General features: G+C 42.0%; 1 protein-coding gene across 1 annotated transcript in view; it reads right to left on the bottom strand.

The window, feature by feature from the left end:
- Window positions 1–8,802, bottom strand: part of LOC306904542 (1-phosphatidylinositol 4,5-bisphosphate phosphodiesterase beta-4-like) — a gene marked incomplete at its 3' end in the record, with an annotated part of 34,500 nt that extends 25,698 nt beyond the window's left edge. The window contains exons 1-3 of the mRNA XM_079474531.1: window positions 8,735–8,802; window positions 6,952–6,987; window positions 1,988–2,039 (exon numbers count right to left, since the gene is read on the bottom strand). The remainder of the gene's footprint in view (window positions 1–1,987; window positions 2,040–6,951; window positions 6,988–8,734) is intronic.
- Between the last annotated feature and the right edge of the window lie 1,844 nt (window positions 8,803–10,646).

Raw genomic sequence — 10,646 nt, 5'->3', positions numbered from 1 at the left:
GACATAAAGATGACATCAGATGTGTGTGAAGCCCTACAACTCTACACACATCATTATTTATGGATTTGTGTGCGTGTGTACGATAGCCTGCACCTGACTACTGCAAATAAGAGTCACCTTGAACATGAAGTTAAACATTGAAAACTCTGAAAACATGCACACACGAACACAGCTTTAGTTTTGATCTTTCCATTGACTTCAATAGTTTGTATAGTTTAACAACAGAGAGACGTTGTCTATGTATGTGTGTGTGTGTGTGTGTGTGTGTGCGAGTGGAATCTGAAGAAACTGACCGACTTCAGCTCTTGACAGAATCCTGCTCATTTAAATATATAAAGAGTTGAATATGTGTTATAGAAAAACTTCACTAAGAGAATCTCTGGATTAAATCCGCCTGCTGTTTGACTTTAGGAAGCTCTCTATAGAGTCTCATAGTCAACTTCCATCTCCATCAATAATGTTGTCATTCAGAAACACTGAAACTCCTGTTAGAAAGATTTCAATAATAGAGTCCATCAGAAGTGTACGCATGCATCAGTCTTTAGTCCTAAGAACAAAGATGTTTTACTCAAATTCACATGTAAAAATCCTCCAGATACACATTAGAGACCTAAAGCGAACGGGGTGAGAGGCAGGAGATCATCATCACTTTGACCAAACATGGTGAAAACTCAGAAAAACACAGAAACACAAGACATGTGTGACCCGGCACCTAACACTACATTTACATTTAGTCATTTAACAGATGCTTTTATCCAAAGCGACTTACAGAGAGTTCAGGGAGCAATAAGTGATATGTCATAAAAGAGCAATAAGATCCACTAACTGCTGTCGACCTCTGTGTGATGTGTGTGTGTGTGTGTGTGTGTGTGTCTCTCTCTCTACACACACACACACAAAGAGAGAAGAGGAAAGCTCCATAATTCTTTGTTATCTTTGCCCAAATATGTACCAGTAACAACAGATTCTGTCCTCCTAACCCCAACAGAAAAGGCAAGAGAAGAGAAAGATACAGAAATAGAAAACTGCCTTTTAAAGAGAGAGAGCAAGTGAGCAAAAGCAGTAAATCACTGTAAGAGCCCACATCATCTGCACTTATATGGCACAATAATGTTCATGTTTATGTGAAACACACGCATGATAGAAGATCTCACGTGATGTGAGTCGAGGTCATTTCAGGAGAACGCATCAATGCTCCGTGTGAGAATTCAATACACTGAACATCTCCAGAGATGCCAACACTTTGTGGTACACGTCTATTTTATTGACTCCTTTCATCTGGACAAACAAACAGTGGACAGATGTTGGACATCTCCATGGTAACCCATCCAGGCCTTAATAGCCTCTGTTGTGAAGCAGCGAGGGACGATGACTTCCAGCCGGTGTCTCTGGGTAGAATCTGGGGATTTCCTCATATTCACAGATCTATTCACATGAGAGCTTTCTTCCCAGAGCATCGGCTGAATGAAAACAGTTGTGTATCTCTCTTAAGGGCAGCTATTAATCCTCATCTGTCCCGTCTGATGAAACACATCAGCTTAACCAGCAGAACCATGGCGAACTCCTCATCGTGAGGAGGCATGTGTCAATCATCAGGTGTACTAACAATACAAGCAAACAACTAACATACACTAATGTACAGTATGCATAATGCATGACTATGATTGAGTGGAAGGCTTCCTGTAGCTGCGACCTCATATTAAATCATCAAACATGAAAACACAGTTATTTTTTCTTTTCAAGCCAAAGATGTGTATAAAGGTGAGCTCAAAAAGGCCAAATCTCTTCTGTTGAGAGAGAAACGGAGGGGACCTGTGTTTTGATTTACTGTAAACCGACAGAAGACAGACACACTAATGCTGTACGTCTGTTGGGTCTTGAGCTCATTAAAGACTCCTTTAATTCACTTTACTAGCAAATGTACAGGAACAAATGGCACACGTGAACTGAGGAGAGCTGCGTGTGCAAGGTGTTTTTTTCATCTTACCCGGACAGAGGATGAAGTAGAAGTGCAGACGACAGCCGTGGAGGACAAACCTCTGAAAAACAAACACACATCTTCACAATCATTTCACACCTAATGTAGCCTTTGGCCACTGCATTTCATGATATAATGACGTATATCCTTATACAGAAACAACCTGACAGTCCTACATCAATCATCATCTCTTCACGCTCTCATCACATCTGAATCCTCTTCATGACAATGATAATAACAGTAGTAATGTGTTTCTATCATTGACTAAAGCATCCAGCAGGAACGATTCTCTTGATGTTCGTATGTGTCGTGATGTCTCACTCATTCGGAGCCTGAGCAATTGATGGAAATCTTAAACCTTTAAAAATCATCCTGTCAAATCTCTTACTCGGCTCAATCCACGTAATGTGTGTTTATTTTTAGACTTAATGCGTCCATCAGGCGAGATGATAAATATTCTCTGATGAAAAAATAATCCACACAACATCAAAATCCCTTAACAACTATAACATGATGATGAACAACACCTGCAAGTGATGCTGAAACGATTTTAATTTATCGATTAGTTTAAAGGGGTCATATGGTGTGAATACGTGTTTTTCAGTGTCTTTGGTGTGTTATAAGTTGCTCATGTATGTATTAGACACGCAAAATGCCAAAAATGAAAGTGTCAGAACAAAAGATAAATTCTATGTAAAAGCGAATGCTCAGCCAGACCTGCCTGAAACACCTCCTGTAGCCACACCCCCACAAATCTACATCAACCCTCATGTAGCCACACCCCCACACATCTACATCAACCCTCGTGTAGCCACACCCCCACACATCTACATCAGCCCTCGTGTAGCCACACACCCACACATCTACAACAACCCTCGTGTAGCCACACCCCCACATATCTACATCAGCCCTCGTGTAGCCACACCCCTACACATCTACATCAGCCCTCGTGTAGCCACACCCCCACACATCTACATCAGCCCTCGTGTAGCCACACCCCCACACATCTACATCAGCCCTCGTGTAGCCACACCCCCACACATCTACATCAACCCTCGTGTAGCCACACCCCCACACATCTACATCAGCCCTCGTGTAGCCACACCCCCACACATCTACATCAGCCCTCGTGTAGCCACACCCCCACATATCTACATCAGCCCTCGTGTAGCCACACCCCTACACATCTACATCAGCCCTCGTGTAGCCACACCCCCACACATCTACATCAGCCCTCGTGTAGCCACACCCCCACACATCTACATCAGCCCTCGTGTAGCCACACCCCCACAAATCTACATCAACCCTCGTGTAGCCACACCCCCACACATCTACATCAACCCTCGTGTAGCCACACCCCCACACATCTACATCAGCCCTCGTGTAGCCACACCCCCACACATCTACATCAGCCCTCGTGTAGCCACACCCCCACACATCTACATCAGCCCTCGTGTAGCCACACCCCCACACATCTACATCAGCCCTCGTGTAGCCACACCCCCACACATCTACATCAGCCCTCGTGTAGCCACACCCCCACACATCTACATCAGCCCTCGTGTAGCCACACCCCCACACATCTACATCAGCCCTCGTGTAGCCACACCCCCACACATCTACATCAGCCCTCGTGTAGCCACACCCCCACACATCTACATCTGCCCTCGTGTAGCCACACCCCCACACATCTACATCAGCCCTCGTGTAGCCACACCCCCACACATCTACATCAATCCTCGTGTAGCCACACCCCCACACATCTACATCAATCCTCGTGTAGCCACACCCCCACACATCTACATCAGCCCTCGTGTAGCCACACCCCCACACGTCTACATCAATCCTCGTGTAGCCACACCACCACACATCTACATCAGCCCTCTGGTAGCCACACCCCCACACATCTACATCAGCCCTCGTGTAGCCACACCCCCTCCAAACACTCCAAATACTTACATTTGTTCATTTAATGACGCGTCAGTTATAATTTATTAATGCAGTGAAGCCCGGCTGAGATGACTGAGCCACAAGTACAGTATCGAAATTTCAATGTCATGTGACGTTATTATTCTTAACTGGTTAAATTTAATTTTTCTTATTTCTTCACTGTTCTATCAAATTGATATTTTAATTTATTTTTGAATTACCATTGTGTATGAAATGTGCTATATAAATAAACTTGCCTTGCCTAAATACATTCACAGACAAACCTCTTCAAAAACAGATCATCTGTCTCTTACTCATGCGCAATGTGAGCATAAAACATGGTGTGTTGTAAAAATGTATGAAATAAAATCTTTGAATGAGACTATAGCCTAACACTGTTTAGGAAAGCGATGGACTGCTGCAGGGTGCACACAACAGCCTTATTATTCAGGAGATGAGGATACGTTTATAAAATATTAGGGGGGGAACTTCTGCTAATTTAAGATCTGTCATAAAAACTCACATTAAAGCATGTCAATATCACAAAGAGGATTTATTGTTTTTAATTAAGTGACCGCCCTAAAAATAGAAATGATGTACCATGATCTCCGCATTTAGATACGCTGAACATTTACTGGAAATGACTGCGCCGTATCGAGGAGAACGCCGAAGACTACACGCATGTAGTCCATTGTCACGCGATAGAGTCAATAACATTACACAGCTGTCATGATGCTTTCTGCTGCGTGAGTTTGTATTAGTTAAAAACATCTTTATGCCTCCGGAGTACTGACTCAAAATGACCTAACCCTAACCCGTATGCGGTGTAGTCCAACACAACCATACACATTTCATTCACAAATCAGTGTTTCGCTGCCAGCCAATGAAACGGATCCTGTGCTTTGGTCACATGACCCTGAAGATGAGACGCGCTACGTCAGACTCAGAGTCCAACTACGATTTGCACGACCTTCCACATTAACAAGATGAAACAGCAGGACAACATGTCCTTTCTCATGTTTGCCTGCAGACGGGTGTTCACATGTCACGTTTTGAGTAATAGCACAAAGGTCGACAGTTTAATTGGAAGTGCAAATTACGTCCACACGTGTCTCTCCCTGCAGTGCTGCGAGCGAGAGCGAGTTTCCAACAGGGGCCGTGGAATTAGAAATGCAGATAATAGCTTTTGGGTTTGCACTGTTCTGCAGTATTTTTAGCCGAATACGCCGTCCAGGAACATCGCTGCTCAGCTGAGACTCAACTCATGCAGGACACGTTGAAGTGTTAACACGACGAAGGGACACATGGTCTTAATGACTAAAAGTATAAAATACACCTTGAAGGTTATATTCAAATGTAAATTCCTCTTATCAGCTTCTAAGCGGTCTCTCTCCCTCACATCATGTCATTCAAAAGCAAGGTAGGACAGTGTCGTATGAGAGTTACAGCCGGGTGGGAATGAGCTGAAAATCTAAAAACATGTTGCCTTTTCTTCCCTGAAAGTGTTCCGCACATGCAGCTGACATAAAGTGAAAAGTCTATCCAGTGAAGTGTTTTCCGTGTTAAATTCTATCTTTTGCGCTGTCCTAACAGCTGTGAATAACAAACAGCACGTCCCGACCGAGCAAATTTTGAACGAGCAAATTTAAGTTAATTTTAGGTGGAACAAATAAAAACTGTTATTTAAAAATAAAGTCCAAAAGTACAGCTTTTAGCAAATAGGGCAATAAAGGAGGATTGTGTGATCTGTTATAAAATGCACCGTAACCCACTGCTTCAGGGGGCTTATTGCTTTAATAGCCAATATATAACTTGAAATGTTATAATACTAAATAATAACTGTATAAAATAACAAACAAAATGTTTCTTTGTGTTTATTTGGGATTTATTGGGTTCACGAGCAGGGTAATTTTAGGTGTGGATGACCATGGTCGTCACCAACCAGCAAAGACCATTTTTGACCCAGGAAAAACCTTGCCCGACAAGGTTAGATTTGCCCCACAATACAAGCTAGCAGTGCATAGATAATACAACAAAACAGTTCAAGTGTAAATATAAAGCGGTCTATAGCCAAATATTTAAAAACCCTAACAGAACGATTCATCAAATAAGGTCATTATGATTACTATAAAGAAGAGTGCGGCCAACTGAGAAAGTGAGTCGCACCAGTGCATCTGTGGGAAAAAAAGCTGTGGCCTAATGGTAAGAGCGTTGGGCTTGTGATCAGAAGGTTGCCGGTTCTAATCTCAGTGCCAGCAGGTCATGACTGAAGTGCCCTTGAGCAAGACACCTTACCCCTGATTGCTCTGCAGTAATGTGACACTGTATAAAACTACTTGTAAGTCGCTTTGGATAAAAGCGTCTGCCAAATGAATAAATGTAAATGTAAATGTACCTAAAAGAATGTACCATCATTCATTATAGCAAATACAGTTATAAAATCCTGTACTGGGGCGGTTTTCTGTGAAGGGCTCAAGACTATAATAAGAAAATAAATGTTAGACCCGTCTAAACCCAAAAACAGTGAGCAGTGACATATCTTAAATACATTAAAAAAAGTGTCATTATTGTGTCTCATAATACTCAAAAGTAATTTTTTTGTAAAGCTTGATTGTTAGAACTACTTAAATGTCCTAATTCAAGGCCTAGTCCTGGTTTAAACTAATCCCTGTCCGGGAAACCACACCATCATATATATATATATATATATATATATATATATATATATATATATATATATATATATATCAACCATTCAGTTCAATGTGGAGGCAGGGTTCAGAGGGAACACCACATTCACATTTTACTCATTATTCATTTTAAACATACAATGTTTGTAGAATGGCTTTATGTTTCTCTTTGGAAGAGAATCATTTTAGTGTGTAATATTGGCAAAAAATACAGCTCTTATTAATGATTAAAAGTGTTTTAATTACTATTTAATCAAATGTTAGGAGGGGTGACATAAGTTAAAAAGTCATTTTCAAGAATGCCTTTCCAGTTATTAGTGTGAAACAGACAATATAAAGAAATGACAACCTCACCGGTTCAACAGAAAATGAGCAGCAACGTCTCCATTCCTGTGAAGACAGACAGACAGAAAAAAGTCAAGCTGACAATAATAACATACAGAAACCCAACTATCAAAAATAAAACATTTCACACTGAAATAAAAACAAGTTTGGTTTTATCTGTTAACATTATAAAACATTCTGTCCAGTGCTCCAATTGAATCAAGTCTTATGAGGATTAGTCTCGCAATACATAATTTATAAAAATGACACAATATATTTGATCCTAATATACATACAGTAAATAATAAAAGAACAGGCTTGTTTTACTGTTTTTGGATCACATCAATGCAGGCTTGGTGAACAGAAATGACTTTTGAACAATTCCTGAAACTTTGCAGCGTGTATGTGGCCGTTGGTCTTAGAAGCATGAAAAACCAGTTTGATCACATTCTGAATGGTTCAAATAAAGCACAGAAACAAGTACTCACTTTATAATGACTACAAAGGAATACAAAAGTCCTGATATGGAGTTGATAAATATGGTGAAAGATACATAAAGAGAGCCAAAAAACAAACTTAATATCAATTCTTGTAAATAATGAATTCATGTAATTTACCATATACATCGCATGAATTTAATCACATTTGTCAAATAAAAATATCTGAGGGACACCAAGTCTATTTTTGACTTCTTATGGGACTTCCCTAATGCCTTATGGGGGGTCCCGGATCGCCCAGCCCCCCTTCAATTCGAGCACTGATGCTGTTAGAAAAACAAATATTGAGATCTACTCTAAACCGAAACCCTGAAGAGACACATCTTAAAACGGCACAAGACACACACTAACTCTAAACACTACAACACAAAATTCATTTGCCCAGCACAAAACATCACTTAATGTTTTCTTTACCTGTCTGTCCACGATCTGATTTACATTCATTCAAGTCAAACACATCAATAACGTTGAGAAATATCCTCAAACTCTTCCCAGAGCGCTTGAACTACAAACAACCATGTGACGTACAGATGGGCGTTTACAGGTGAACAGGTGGCACACAGCCCAGACATCACACAACACAAATACAGACCATTCAATAACCCGCAGGTAACAGACTGAAATCTCTAAAGGAAGATATGCTTACAAACTGCTTTTAATATATTCTAGGTCTGTATAAAAAAGCAATAGACGGACATAAAAACAACACGTATGTTTTAATGTTCACCTATTAAAAAATATAACATAGATACGAGTAAAATAAAGATACTTTCTCTAAATCCTTCAGTCTGATCTGGTTTTAATGATGCTTATCATATACTCTAAATGTGTGTATTACTGGCTAGTTTCATATCGAGCTGTTGTGCTTTGCACTCTGTGTCTACGAACCTCACATGTATTTCATCTAATGACGTAAGACACAACATTAATGTCACACATATGGTCTGATGTCACAGGCTCACAACAGATGTTCAACTGCACGGACGATTCTTCATTTTTCTGTTCTGTATGTAACTCAAACACCTCCTCTAATCGTCTTTAATGTCTCTTTACTCCTCTATAAAAGCAGAGATAGAGAGGGAAAAAACATCGCAGATGTCCTGCAGAAAATGCACACAGCTACAGTAAATATCGACATGTTTGTTAAATGTCGCGATGTTTTTGCTCTCAGTAATGTGTGATAGCGATGTTAGCCGGCTAGCCTGAAAGCTAACGGGACATCCAACACTATTATTTAATCAGCGCGAGACACCAAACAAAACACCTGGAAACAAAACTCTCAATAAACGAGCATGTGAAGCGCGCGACACTCTCACCTCTGACCGGCATCTCATATCCGACCACCATCATCAACATGAAGAACAAACACCTCACAAGAGCGACATTCCCGAGAAGAGAGAGAGAGAGAGAGAGAGAGAGAGAGAGAGAGAGAGAGAGATGCTTACAGGCGAATGATGGTGGAGCTCGAGCTCACAGTTCAGTACAGCTGGACATGCATGCAGGAGGAGGAGAAACCGGAGACAGAGAGCTGATTATGATGTGTTTTACTCCTCCTGATTGCAACCTCTCCCTCTCTCTCTCTCTCTCTCTCTCCCTCCAGTGAATTGTGGGCGTTTGAGTGTCTAGCTTGCAGTTACAGTACAGGTTACAGAATTTACAGTACAGGAAACAGGACTGACAGGTAACAGGATTGACAGTACATGTAACAGGACTGACCGGTCACGGGACGTACAGTACAGGAAACAGGACGTACAGTACAGGAAACAGGACGTACAGTACAGGAAACAGGACGTACAGGTAACAGGATGTACAGTACAGTCAACAGGACGTACAGTACAGGTCACAGGACGTACAGTACAGGAAACAGGACGTACAGTACAGGAAACAGGACGTACAGTACAGGTCACAGGATTGACAGCACAGGTCACAGAATTGACAGTACAGGTAACAGTACTGACAGTACAGGTCACAGGATTTACAGTACAGGTATCAGGACTGACAGTACAGGTCACAGAATTGACAGTACAGGTAACAGTACTGACAGTACAGGTCACAGGATTTACAGTACAGGTCACAGGACTGACAGTACAGGTCACAGAATTGACAGTACAGGTAACAGGACTGACAGTACAGGTAACAGGACTGACAGTACAGGTCACAGGACTGACAGGTCATAGGATTGACAGTACAGGTCACAGGACTGACAGGTCAAAGGATTTACAGTACAGGTCACAGGACTGACAGGTCAAAGGACGTACAGTACAGGTAACAGGACTGACAGCACAGGTAACAGGACTGACAGCACAGGTAACAGGATTTACAGTAAAGGTCACGGGATTGAACTCTACAGGTCACAGGATTGACAGTACAGGTCACAGGACTGACAGGCCAAAGGAGTTACAGTACAGGTCACAGTACTGACAGCACAGGTAACAGGATTGACAGTACAGGTCACAGGATTTACAGTACAGGTAACAGGACTGACAGCACAGGTCACAGGACTGACAGTACAGGTCACAGGATTTACAGTACAGGTAACAGGACTGACAGTACAGGTCACAGTACTGACAGTACAGGTCACAGGACTGACAGTACAGGTCACAGTACTGACAGTACAGGTCACAGGATTTACAGTACAGGTAACAGGACTGACAGTACAGGTCACAGGACTGACAGGTCATAGGATTGACAGTACAGGTCATAGGACTGACTGGTCAAAGGATTTACAGTACAAGTCACAGGACTGACAGGTCAAAGGACGTACAGTACAGGTAACAGGACTGACAGCACAGATAACGGGACTTACAGTAAAGGTCAAGGGATTGACAGTACAGGTCACAGGATTTACAGTACAGGTCACAGGACTGACAGGTCAAAGGAGTTACAGTACAGGTCACAGGACTTACAGCACAGGTAACAGGACTGACAGCACAGGTAACAGGATTGACAGCACAGGTAACAGGACTGACAGTACAGGTCACAGGACTGACAGTACAGGTCACAGGACTGACAGGTCATAGGATTGACAGTACAGGTCACAGGACTGACAGGCCAAAGGAGTTACAGTACAGGTCACAGTACTGACAGCACAGGTAACAGGACTGACAGCACAGGTCACAGGATTTACAGTACAGGTAACAGGACTGACAGTACAGGTCACAGGACTGACAGGTCATAGGATTGACAGTACAGGTCACAGGACTGACAGGTCAAAGGAGTTACAGTACA

Source organism: Barbatula barbatula, assembly GCF_947034865.1.
Source record: "Barbatula barbatula genome assembly, chromosome: 15".
Lineage (NCBI taxonomy): Eukaryota > Metazoa > Chordata > Actinopteri > Cypriniformes > Nemacheilidae > Barbatula > Barbatula barbatula.
Note: the sequence above shows the minus strand (reverse complement) of the source record. Positions and strands in the feature narration are given on the sequence as shown.